We start from the raw sequence: 13846 nt of genomic DNA on the forward strand, positions 1-13846 counted from the left end.
ATCCACATGGCTCAGTTAACATGGCTGCAGTTGGCTGCCTCAGTTTCTTGCCACATGGATCTCTCCTTAGGGCTGCTTGAGTGTCCTCATGACATGGCACCTGGCTTACCCCAGGATGAGTGATCCGGCCTGCGGTCCCCAGGACTGTCGCAGCTTCGGCTGCCAGGGCCCCTCCAGAGCCGGCAGCCTCAGTGAGGCCGCCCTCCCCTCGGGCTCTGGGGCAGTTCCTAAAATTGATTTTCATAGTTAGCTTCTTTTGGGTGGGAGACACAGAGACTTGCTCAAGTTGCCTTGAGAAAACTGGTGTTGGGAGTAAATATACACATAGGATATGACATTCTCTCTCTGTGTCTCCCCCTGCAGAGCATCTCTGCCTCTCTCTGTGCATTTGCTTTCTTTTTCTCCTTCTTCTAATCAGCTTTCCTAGAGGTTCTGCTGCTTCATCATTTCAGATGGCTCATGATACGTCATGGCCTCATGTGCCATAGCTCGTCCTCATGAGCTTTCTGTTTCAGTTACCACCTCTCACCTACTTGCCTCAATGTGTTTTTCAGCTCAAATTCACCAGAGTTGGATGGGCTAAGCTCAGCTTATCTTTCTCACAGTCATTGGCCAGTCTGTGGTTTGGTTGCCCTTGGGTCAGGTGCTCTGCTCATCAATCTCATGCAGTGTGTGTGACTGGGGGAGATCATGATTAAACAGGGCAAAGCATGGCCCCCAAAGAAGTCACAGGCTGTGGTCGGTAGACAATTTCCCTTAAAGGAGGTTGTGGGCAGGGGGGATATCAATGTATATGGCTAGTACCTTTGTTAACTAACAATCTCATCAATTATTTACCCAGAGAATCAGGAAATTAAAATAGATGTTATAAATTCTACTCATGAAAATTCATATTCCCTACTCACTAGAAATCCCCTCAGCCATTCCATGAGTATTTACTTTTTTACCCCAGACAAAACAGGCCTAAACATCTTGGTTTCACATCCACCACAGATTATAAGCAGCAAATCTAAGAGGGCAAAGAAGGACTAATGCAGACAGATACTAATAGCATTGAGAGTCAGTAACCAAGAGGCTGACAGCATGGCAGAAAATCTATGAAAAGCAGACCCAAGAACTCAAATAGCATGGCAGTCTGGGACCACTTAAAACGTAGGTTAAAAACAGTTGTATGTACTTTAACAGTCCCGAGGACATTGCTGTTGTAGAGCCTCGCTAACTGCAGCTAGTGTTCACATTGGTGAACCTGGAGTATATAAGGAAAGGCTAAAGGCTAAATTATGTTTAGCATATCCAGCTTAAGAAGGCAAGAAATTACATAATGCACTTAAGAAAAATTTCCATGCACATTCAAAAATTGGTGTTTAAATTAGTAAGCCCTCAGCTATCCAAAGCAAGCTATTTGCTAAGTGTTCTAGTACAGCCACAGTCATAAACATGTGCTTTTTAATATTGGCTCTCAAGAATAAGGATGTTAAAATGCCCTTGTTCCTTCAAGCTGCCCAGAAAAGACTATCCTATTAAATCTCTCAAAACCAAGATATATACCAGGAGGCACTGAGGTATGACAGTTAAAAACATGTGCTTTGCCGTTCAGTCAGTCTGGGTTTGAATCCTGAGAACTTGAAATAATCTCTTGACAGGCCTAAGCCTCCATTTCCACATCAGGAAAATGGACACAGTAATATATCTCTCAAAGAATCGTGAGAGTTTAATGTCCACAGACATTTTTATTTTTTATTTTTATAAATTTATTTGTTTTTAGCTGTGTTGGGTATTCATTGATGTGCGTGGGCTTTCTCTAGTTGCGGTGAGCGGGCTACTCCTCGTTGCAGTGTGCCATCTTCTCACTGCGGTGGTTTCTTGAGCAGAGCACGGGCTCTAGGGACGCGGGCTTCAGTAGCTGTGGCATGCGGGCTCAGTAGTTGTGGCTCGCGGGCTCTAAAGTGCAGGCTCAGTAGTTGTGGTGCACGGGCTTAGTTGCTTTGCGGCATGTGGGATCTTCCCAGACCAGGGCTCAAACCCGTGTCCCCTGCATTGGCAGCTGGATTCTTAACCACTGCACCACCAGGTAAGTCCCCACAGACATTTTTACCTTCTTTGGAATTTTAAATTTTTATACAGTCTTCTAAATAGATAAAACAATGAAATTCATTTGCTTCTAATTTATCTGCTTCTCAATTTTTTTCCCTATAGGACAGTGGCTCTTAATAGAAAAAAACTACAATAACACCTTAGCTCGAATCTGTTAATAAGATTAGACACATAGCTTTTCTAGGGGGGTGGGACAGAAATGCGAAGCCCTAAAAGAGGCAGGGGAAGAAAAGGATGGCTTCAGTCTCCAAGTGGCAACATGAAGACACAGGGTTTGTTTGTTTGTTTGGAAAAGGGATGGAAGGAAAGCAGGGGGTGGTTTGAAGGTGAGAAGGGACACTGGAAGCAGGCAGGAGATGCAGAAGACAATTTTTAAAGATCTCAGAAATAGTCCTAAGGTTATTGCCTTGGTTAAATTATGATTTTTTAAGTGTTCTCAAAAGAACAATTAGAGAATTTTAATCAACATGACTTTTCCTTTCTGTCCTGACTGCTGCCCCCTTAATAGGTGACTTGATTCATTGTTCAAAAAGCCACCATGAAAGAATAAGTTGACTGTGATGTCTCCAGAATCCTTGAAATCTTGGGTTAGAGAGTACCTCTGACACGTGGTTTACCTGCTTGCTCGGGAATTCAATCTCCTTGGTCATTTTCTTCAAATAACTGTTATTATATTCCTTTTAAAAATAAACAACTTAGGCTTCTCAGAATCCCTGATCTGAGAGAGAGAAATTTAACTGTCAGTTGCAAGGTAAAGACATCAATTTCATGATGAATAGAAAATTGAAAAAGAGAGGGCAAATTCACCTCATGCTGTTCCCTAGACCTGGTGTAACAATATGCATTGAACAAAATTCAAAATAATACATGTACCAACGTCCCCTTTAACTGTGTGCAAATTCCACCTCTGAACTATCCCATAACATTGACAATCTTCAGTCACAGACTAGACATATGAGTCCATCTCATCATATTAGTCTTTTTTCTTTTTTAGGGATTCTTCCACTGTTTTTTTTTTTTTAGAAGTTAAACATTTTTCTGATGTTACTAGGGACTTGGGTTTATTTCTTCTTTAATAAAAGTGGCTCTTGTCACCAGTAGATTGCTATTGTTGTTTTATAGCCAAATTCTCAAAAATCATTAAAAGATCCCACCCATATTCATCTAGAGAGCTAATATAACAGAATTTTTGCAAACAGGTGCTGCAAAGCCATACATTCTTCTGTGTACACCTGATTAAACACTAGATAAATCCTTCTGTCTGGGGATAAGCCAGTGGAAACCAGCCTCAACTCATAAAAAAGACTGAGGATGGTGAAGAGGTTTCAAATTGTGTGCCAGTCTCAATCACATAATTGCTGATGTGCTTTGCTGAGTGCTTTGTTGAGAAGGGTTTTAAGTCTGGATCCCTGCTCATCAAGAAAGAGTTCTATGATTAATTAGTGATGTCTGCTTTAGGTACAGGGTAGGAAGGTGATAGCATGTTTGCTACTTACTTACCACTTTGGTAGAAGATCTTTGACATTGAAAATTTAGAATTTGTCATTTTGGCCACTTACCAACTTTCCTGAAGAATCTATGATGTGGGCTTCCCTGGTGGTGCGGTGGTTAAGAATCCGCCTGCCAATGCAGGGGACACGGGTTCGAGCCCTGGTCCTGGAAGATCCCACACGCCATGCAGCAACTAAGCCCATGTGCCGCAACTACTGGGCCTACACTCTAGAGCCCACGAGCCACAACTACTGAAGCCCACATGCCTAGAGCCCGTGCTTCACAGCAAGAGAAGCCATCGCAGTGAGAAGCCTGCACACCACAACGAAGAGTAGTCCCCACTCGCCGCAACTAGAGAAAAGCCCGTGCACAGCAATGAAGACCCAATGCAGCCAAAATAAATAAATAAATAAAAAGAATCTATGATGTATAGTAATTTGCAAGTTTTATTGCAGGATAAATTTTATATATATTTGAGGAAGAATTACTGTTCCACTTATATCTTACTACATAGCAATTATTCCAAAACTTTGTGACTTAAAATAACAATTTTATGATACTTATGGATTCTGTGGGTCAGGAATTTGGAAAGAGTACAACAAGAACACCTTGTCTCTGTTTTACAAAGTCTGGGTCCTTATTTGAAAAGACCAAAAGGCTGAGGGTGACTCATTGGCTGAAGACAGAAACCACCTAAAAGCTTGCTCACTCACATGTCTGGTGATTAATGTTGGCTTTCACCTGGGATCTCAATTCCTCAGCTGGGGCTGTTGGCCAGAACATTTACGTATGTGGCTGCTTGTGCTTCCTCACAGCATGGTGGATAGGTTTCAAGAGAACCAAGAGGAAGCTGTATACATTTTATGACCTAACTTCAGAAGTCACATAGTTTAATTTGTGCCATAGTCATAAACTCTCCCAGATTCACCTAGAGGGAGCATAGGCCCCGCCTCTCAATGGGAGGAATACCGAAGTCACATTATACGAAGAGCATGTAGGATGGGGGTTACTGATGCAGTCATTTACAGAAACTAAAATCTGCTGCAGTCACCTAGTTGGTGAATAAGCTAGCCACTTTATCTCAATATACTTTGTAGTTTTTCTTCTCTTCTCTCAATAATTACTAGCTTTGAGTAATAACAACTTGATTTATTTGTGAAAAATGGTTAACAGTGAGAGATCAACATTAGGGAAAACTTAGAAATTCTTAAATCATGATATAAAAACCTGTACAGTAAACCAATGATAAGGAAATAAAATTCAGAAGAAAGTCATTTGCCTTTATATATATTGTAATCTTTACAATTACTAGGTTTGTTAATGGTCTTTTGGATGTTTCCCTAGATAATATCATGACAGACCACAGATGTCCATCTAATTTAGGGCTTCTCAATCTCAGCACCGCTGACATTTTGGGTTGGATCATTCTTTGTTTGGGGGGCAGGGGGCAGCTGTCCTGTGCACTGCAGGATGTTTAGCAGCATCTCTGACCTCTGTCCCCTCCCACCCAGTTATCAAAACCTAAAATGTCTCCAAAAATTGCCAAATGTCTCCTGGGGGGGCGAAATTTTCCCCAGTTGAGAACCACTGATCTAACTTGAATATACAGAGTTGCAAAAATATTCTGCAGAGTCCTTTTCCCAGGCTACTCTTCAAAGGTTTGCATGGGCTTAGGCTGTAGGAAGCGCCACAGTTCACAATCATTTAGCATGTTTCATTCGTTCAGAACATTAAATAAATGTTTAATAAAGGAGCTTTTTCCCCGTTAGTAGTATTCATTCTGAAACCCCTCGTCTATGCCTAAGCCTAGAGGGTTGAGTCAGGTGGGATAATTTCAGTGAAGGGAGGGAAGAGGATCTTCATGTACTGGCTCCCCCTACTGGAGAATTAGTGGGCGCGCCATGGGTGGGGGGCTGTGAGCACAGCTGTACACACTCTTAGCCATCACCCAACCTTCACAACCCCTCCCACTTTCCAGGGAGAAGGTGTGAGTGGGAAACAAATCTCTCCAGAGAAGCGATGTGATTACTCTATTTCTAGCATTTACAGTTTCCTAGGGGCCTGACGGTGTACACTGAGGAGAAGGTGTGAAAATAAGGAGTGGTTTCTGCCCTGGGGTGTTACGGCACCTAAGCTACGAGGCTCAGGATGAAGTGCAAAATCACTGCATGCATCTCGGGTGGAGGGAGGTGACGGAATGGGTGAACCTGAACCCTTTCCCATGTACTCACCAGTATATGGACATGCTGGAATTTAGGGGTTGGCTGACAATAGTGATGTGTAGAGGCAGTTCTCAATTTATGAATAGATTCTTAAATGAATTGGTTAAAATTGGTAATGTATATCCCATAGGAAAATAGTGTTATATATGCTAGTTATGCCCCCAGATCAGTTGACAACGCCTACTTCACTCCTTCAGGGACATGCTGGTACTAAGCACAAAATCACCATGTATAACAGCGCTTCTAGGGAAAGTTGCGTTCAGATTTTCAACATGGGCTGTCAGAAACAAATCTTTCCTCCCTGCAGGCCAGTCAACAGGCTCTCCCTCCAACTCCCCTTCAGTTTCACGGAGCACCTCCTATGTGCCAGGCAGGATGTATGTGGTGTGGGTTCAAAGAAAAACAAGTCCCTGCTTTTAAGGAGTTTAATTCCCAGCCCATGGCACTCCTGGTTTCTGTACACACCTTGTAAGTAGGGAGAGCCGAGACTCCCTTTCCAACCTGGAGGTGACCTCCGTGGTGGTTGGAGTTGGGGCTCTTGTAGGAGGAAGTGAGGCGGGGAATGGATCTGGGAACTTCTGCTTGTATTTTTTTTTAGTGAATTTATTTCTGTTATTTTTATTTATTTATTTTTAAATTTTTATTTAATTTTATCTATTTTAACATCTTTATTGGGGTATAATTGCTTTACAATGGTGTGTTAGTTTCTGCTTTATAACAAAGTGAATCAGTTATACATATACATATGTTCCCATATCTCTTCCCTCTTGCGTCTCCCTCCCTCCCACCCTCTGCTTGTATTTTGATCAGACTCCCTGACTAGTGTTACTGTCCTTCCTAATAACCAACTACTGCAGGTCAGAAGGTAATTTGACAGTTTCTCCCCAGTCTTCCAGTCCCTGAAAAACACAGTCAAGTATTTTTGGAAAGTTTTGTAAGTAGAAGAATAAAACCCATTAACCCAGTGCTGGGGTGAAGCGTTTTGATCCTCGTTACCCCCATTCCCATGCCCACTGCCTGCAGAGAATAAGAATGGATGTGGCCTAAGTGCAGAAAAATGTCATTCCAAAGCTGATGCTAGGTGTTTGGGCATTGCAGTGTGAGAAACTGCCTTAGGCAATGGTACATTCCAAGTCAGGTAAGCTGTCCCAGAGGTCATGGAAGAAAAGGCTCACAAATCCAATTAAGATGCTCCAATAACACCGTTTATTAAATCCATTTAAAAACTTATGAGAGGCAAGGGGAAAGAAAGCAGGTAGGTTAGCATGCTTAGGGTAGGGTGCAAGTGGGGTAGAAGGTCTGCTCTATCTGACTCCTGGTTATGCAATGCTCACACTTCTGACTTTTTCTCAGCTACATCAGCCTTGCCCAGTGATGGGGAGGTTATGAGGACTGTAATAGGGAAGAATGTTTTGTATCCTATTACAAGTTAATAACTAAAGGGATCTTGCCTATAAGCTTAAATTATACATAATGGCTCACCTCTTGGGATCCTGCCTCCCAGGTAATGAGCATGAAGCTGAAATACCTTTGTTTAGCTCACAGGAAACATCCTGACCAGGCCTACCTGTGAATGACTGCAGGGAGGAAGAAATTAACACATCCTTCCGGAGGCTGATGGGAACCAGGAAATGTTTGACTTTACTCCCTCCCCTTTTAGTGTAAAAGAAGCCTGAATTATAACTCAGGCAAGATGGTTCTTTGGGGCATGAGCCCACCATCTTCTCGGTTTGCTGGCTTTCCAAAGTCATTACTGCTTGCCCAACAACTCGTCTCGCGATTATTGGCCTGTTGTGGAGCAAGCAGTACAAGCTTAGACTCGGTAACAGAACCAGAGTTGAAGTTTGTGATATTTTTAATTGTATATGTCAACTTGGCTAGGCGATGGTACCCAGATGTTTGGTCAAACGCTAATGTAGATGTTTCTGTGAAGGAATATTTTTTTAAAAATATTTATTTATTTGTTTATTTATTTATTTATTTTGGCTGCGCTGGATCTTCATTGCAGCACTTGGGATCTTTGTTGCAGCATTCAGGATCTTTAGTTGTGGCATTGTGGGCTTTTTTTTTTTTTTTTAGTTGTGGCATGCGGGCTTCTTAGTTGCAGCACGTGGACTTTTATTTGCAGCATGCAGGAGGGATCTAGTTCCCTGACCAGGGATCAAACCTGGGCCCCCTGCGTTGGGAGCTCAGAATCTTACCTGCTGGACCACCAGGGAAGTCCCTGAAGGAATATTTTGGAGATTAATATTTAAATCAGTAGACTTTGAATAAAGCAGATTGCACTCCATAATGTGGGTGGGCCTTATCCTATCAGTTGAAGGCTTTAAGAAAAAGACTGATCTCCCCAGCGAGAGAAGGAATTTCTGCCAGAAAAGTGCCTTCAGACTCAAACTGCTCCTGGGTCTCCAGGCTGCTAACCTACTTTGCCAATTTTGGACTTACCAGCCTCCATAATCACATGAACCAATTCTTTAAGTTTGTCTCTACACACACACACACACATATGTGCGCACACACACATTTTATTGATTCTGTTTCTCTGGAGAACCCTGATTAATACAAGGTTGAACACAGGGCCTCAAGCTGGAGCCAACACATACATATTCTATCAGTCACAGGGTTGAGGACACCCAGCCAGTAGATACAGCTCACTGATCAGCCTGCTCTATGGCCAAGAGCTTTTATCTTCATTTCTAGAGCAGAGCACATATGAGGCTGAAGTAGGACCAACATGGGAATTTTCAAATTGGTATCAGCCAGACATGCTTTGCACCTTATGACCTGGTCTCTCCATTCCTTTCTATCTACAAGGAACACTCTTCTCCATTCTATGTTTATAGATTCCTAACTTCCTGTTTTTAACACATCTTATGCATTTTGCTCATGGTTCATAAACTCTTTGCTTTCTATCTCTACTTAAGACTTCTTATGAGTTACATCCATCCCATTTGTTTATCTTATCTTCTATAGCAGAATTCAATATTATCACATAGTACAGCAAAGTGTATTTTGATTTCTGTAGACCCAGAAGCACTGCCTAGAAGCCAGGCTGGGGGCGAGGGAGGAGCACAGGGGAGGAATACTAGTCTGCCTGGTAACTGCTGGCTCCGTCGCAGGCAGGGATCTGTGATTATGTTGTACTTAGAGCAATGATTGCCTCCCTTGATGTGGATCTAGATGATACCATTTTCGAGAATCAAAGTTTTTCTTTAGGAGATGTATTTGTATCTGAATGATGGTTACCCTACTGATGGACAGGAAGAACCCTCGTTCTGTACCAGCCACTAAACAAGAGCTTTCAGACCCAGCTGATGGGTCACCCGTTACTCCTCCCCTACAGCCCCGCCCCCACCCCCATTTTGGGATGAGTGTGGAGGGACCAAATGTATCAGACTTTGGCTAAAGTACCACCAGGAATTACCATGTCCATCTAGGGAGAAGAGGAGGAAGTGTTCTAGGGTGACACCAACTGTGTCGGTAGGAAAGGGGATTCCCTAAAGAGGAGCGTGGGTATTTGCACTGTGGTCTGGAAGAGAGGGAAGCTGAGGGTAGGAGAGCAAGATGAGAAGTTCAAGAGTCCCGGTGGGGCTTTCTTACACAGGGTTGGACTTCTCTGATGCCTTCCTCTTGGATCAGGAGGAGAACCACATGAAATGGACAGATTCTCCCCTCTGATGTTATAATTCTCCCTGTTTATCTCCAACCATTCAGCTAAGTCTGACACATCAAGGACCTTTGGTGCAGTCGTGTTGTGGGGAGCAGGATGGAGCATCAGGGGACAGGATAGAACAGGGAAGGGCAGCCTGCCTCATCACCACCCCCTGGGACTGCCTGGGGACGGACAGGTGTTCTATCAAGGGACCTCTGCCCAGGAGATCCACACACAGATGTCAGCAGAGATGTGAAGGGAAGAAGAGGCATCTACCAGCTGGACATCCCTGGGACAAAGGGAGACAAATGTCCTCATTCTTAAAAGCGACGAACTTGACTACATTAACAACACATTTTGAGTTTCTCCTTAGGCCAGCTCCTTTATCCTTGTGCCTCCCAGAACCTCTAAAGGAAAGGGGGGAAAAAATCATGCAAAAACCAATAGCAGTTGGTCTTAGATTGCACAGAGGGCTGAAGTGGGATTCATCTGCATATCTGAGGAAAGCCAGACTCAATGGACTCCTAGGCATTTTGGCATAGAAAGATGAGGCCTCATGTTCGTGGCCTTCCCCTCCACCTTGCAGTCATTACTCCTGCTGCAGATGTCCCAGGCCAGCTCGCCCTTCTCCCCTGTGCTGGAGTGTAACCCCACATCTATTCCCTTCATCGCATGCTGCAATGATCTGATTCCCATGTGTCTCCTCCACTGCCTTGTGGTTTACTTGAAGTCAAGGAGCAGTAGTTACTCACCACCTAGTGCAACGCTTAGCACATGGTCAGCACTCGCAAAAGATTTATTGAATGAACAAATGAATGACCCAGCATTGGACCAGGCTAGAATGAGATAAGCAGCAGAGCCGAAGGCTGGGAGCCCCAGGCAGGTCAAGGTCAGCTGTGGCGTGAGGAGTAAAGGATAGAATCTCCCTGCTGGAGGCAGCGAGGCCTCTGCAAACATAACAGGCATTGCAGATCACGTTGGGGTCTACCTCTATTAGAAAATAAAATTTCTAACTCTTATGTGGAGAAGCAGGCAATCTTATTAAGCAACCAAATGTCAGATCTCAAATATTTACACACGTCTTGCCATGAAACATGTTTTTTCCACCAGGGAACCTAGGGAAACTCCATTCTCCCGTGTACACTGTTGCCAGAGCGATAGTCCCGAAACCTGTTCAAAAGCCTCAAGTGCAGGGTTTGCTTACTGTCTGTGGTCACAGCATTTCTGGATCTGAGGAAAGCCGTGGTGTCCTTTCTAGAAAAACTTCCCGAAATTTGTATGCAATTTTGCAAAAACTTGCAATTATAGAGGGTGGTGGCTGTCGCCCACTTACCCCTATGGTGGTCTCCCATGGCCTTGGCCAAGACCTGTCCCCTGAGCTGGCTTTCCAGGCCATCCCCACCCCCCGGCCCCCCTACCCCTTCCTTCTCTGTCTGCTCACTGCTCCGGGCACTCTGCTCTCTTTCCCACGCCCCAAACACACCTTGTACTTTCCCACCTTTGAACCTGGAGTCAGAGGTCCGGAAGTTCCTTTAAGGCTCCCGGGGGACAGAAGGTGCTCCTCCACGGTCCCCCGCACAGCCAGGGCCATCAAAGACAGAGAAGTAGCCACAGCCTGTTCTGCAGCACCGTCCCGCCCTACCCACCTGGCTGGGCAGCGCCAGCCTCTGTCGTGGTCTCTTGGCCTCTCTGACTCAGCTCTGTCCTTGAACTAGCATTTCCTGCTCTCCCCGACCCCTCGGGGCTCAGATTCCCGGAAATTCCAGAGCAAACAGGATTTGACCCCAGGAGAGTGCTCAGCTTTTTCTCCTCGACCTATTAATTTAACAAAAAATGAGTCAGGCATGGCTGGGGGTCCCTGTGCTTCGTGAGGCAGGGACACAGCTGTGAGCCAGACCCAGGTCCTGCCTCGGAGCTCAGTCTTGGAGGGGTGGCAGGCACCTACACCCGGGGAGCCACGCCAGAGACTCAACCACCTGGTACTGGCAGGTAGAAGGTGATTTCTAACGTGAGGCCTGAAGGACAAGGCCCGGAGGATGTTCCAAAGAGAAGAAAGTCGGTGGGAAACATCTGAGGCCAGAAGAAAGAGAGGGCGGCGTGATGGTCTGGGAAGTGATGCAGGATGTCTGGACTCCGGAGTGCCAGGAGGGAGCTATGGGAGGCTAGAGAGAAACTGAGGGCCAGGATGAAGGGCTATGTTCCAACTCTACCCTGAGGGCAGAAGGAGCCACAGAAGGGAAGGTGGAGGCTGGATAAGAAGGCTTCTCTCAGGCCAGGCTCTCTCCAGGATCCGGTCCTCCCATTTCCTCGCTGCCCTGCAGGCAAACACACAAATCCTCGGTGTTTAAGAGCTTGGTGTCTTTTTTAAAACTGCTAATCCCTAAAAGGAGCCAGAAAAGGCTAAAAAACGATAACCTGTGGTGTGGGTGGGGCCCGTAGTGGAGTGACAGGTTCTAGCACCTTCCACTCCCAGGCCCTACCCCTAGTCCCCACTCTCTTGGTCCTAAAAACTCTCCCTTCTCTTTTGTTCCTTGGGGTGGGCTTAAGAAACCCCCCAGACCTCATTCTCTCACACACTGCAGAGAAGTGGCTCACAAAGTTTTTGACTTCTGACCCTAGAAAGACATGTTACAGCATGACCCAGTAGACACACACACACACACATACACACACAAGCAAAATAAATTTCCCCAAACAATATTACACTTTCTACAAATGATGCCCTCTGATCTATTCTAGTCCAGTCTATTTATTTCTTTTTTGGGGGGAAGAGGGGCCAGTCATGACCCACTCAACTGATTTCAATATCCACTAACAGGCTGCAACCTGCGGTTTGAAAAGCATTGCTTAGCAGAAGGACATGCTGAGACCTTCCCCAAGAGACCCTCTCTTCAGCCGAGGCAATCCAGATGAAGCCCCAAATGCCCCCTGTCTCCAAGGGTTATTTTGAGGTTTAAACTGCTTCCTGGGCCTCTGCCCGCTGAGAAATGTTCCCCTTTGGTCATCACCTCAAATGCTACAGGTCCTAGAAAAGTGTTAGGTCTGGGTGTCGTTCCACCCACGGTCTGCTGAGGGCGGCACAGGGAAAAAGGAGCAGGCTGTGTTCATGCCTGCTAGCAACAACAACAGCAGCGGCGACAGCAATAATAATAACACCAACAGCTGCTGTGGTTGACCAGACACTGACTGCGCTGGACTTTGCCTCACTCGGTTCTCACCACAACCTCTGAGTTGGATATTATCGTTGCCTTACAGAGTGTGAAAGGGAGCACAGAGAACTCAGCAAGGTGACAGCACTAGTAAGAGAATTAGCCTAGGTCGGCTGGACACTGGAGCCCGGGCTTTGACAAACCTGAGTGTTCTAGGTGCACCTACTCTAATTTCATTTATTTATTTATAAAGGGTTTTTTTGATGTGGGCCATTTTTTTTTTAAGTTTTTATTGAGTTTGTTACAATATTGCTTCTGTTTTATGTTTTGGTTTTTTGGCTGTGAGGCATGTGGGATCTTAGCTCCCCAACCAGGGATCGAACCCGCAACCCTGGCATTGGAAGGCCCAGTCTTAACCACTGGACCTCCGGGGAAGTCCCTCTAATTTCACTTAGAATGTTGTGTTTTTTTGTTTGGGCTGCTGTAATAAAGCACCATAGACTAGGTGGTTTGTCAAAAACAAATTTGTTTCTAACAGTTTTGGAGGCTGGAAGTCTGAGATCAGGGCACTGCCATGAGTTCTGGAGAGGGCCCTTGGGCTTTCTTCTGGGTTGCAGACTGCCGATTGTTATCTCTTCACATGGCAGAAAGACGTCAAGAGAGCTCTCTGGGGTCTCTTATACAGGGCCACTAATCCCATTCATGAGGGCTCCACCCTCATGAACTGATCACCTCCCAAAGCCCCACCTCCAAAATGCCATCACATGGGGGGGGGCGGTGTTAGGAGTTCTACATATGAGTTTCTACATATGAGTTTTGGGGAGACAAAACATTTAACCCACATGTTGCCCTATCTCAGGGATTCCTCATGTTTCACTCTCAGAGGGTTTGTTGGCCCTTGAAATCGTGGAACAAGACCTTAAATGTGTGTTTTTCTAACTTCGCAAAGTGGTCCTTGACCCACTGACCCGTCTTGCTGAGCTGAAGGATCTGAATGTAAATATATTTGCTCAGCAGTAACAGATTCAAGTGTGTGTATGGGGGGAAGGTCAGAACAATAAGAGAGATTGTCTCTGTGTAGATCCCTTTTGGACAGAAAATTCACATGGGAAGGAGATGTGCGCAACTGCAGTGAGTGAGTGGGTGAATGGGGAAGATCCTGCCCTGAGGAGGGGTGGGAGCTGGGTAGAGCTGCTTCCTGGTCTATAAGTGAGGGATTGCTCTGGATCGGGCTTCTC

This window comes from Neophocaena asiaeorientalis, unplaced genomic scaffold (assembly GCF_003031525.2).
Source record: "Neophocaena asiaeorientalis asiaeorientalis breed wild unplaced genomic scaffold, Neophocaena_asiaeorientalis_V1.1 scaffold62, whole genome shotgun sequence".
Classification (NCBI taxonomy): domain Eukaryota; kingdom Metazoa; phylum Chordata; class Mammalia; order Artiodactyla; family Phocoenidae; genus Neophocaena; species Neophocaena asiaeorientalis.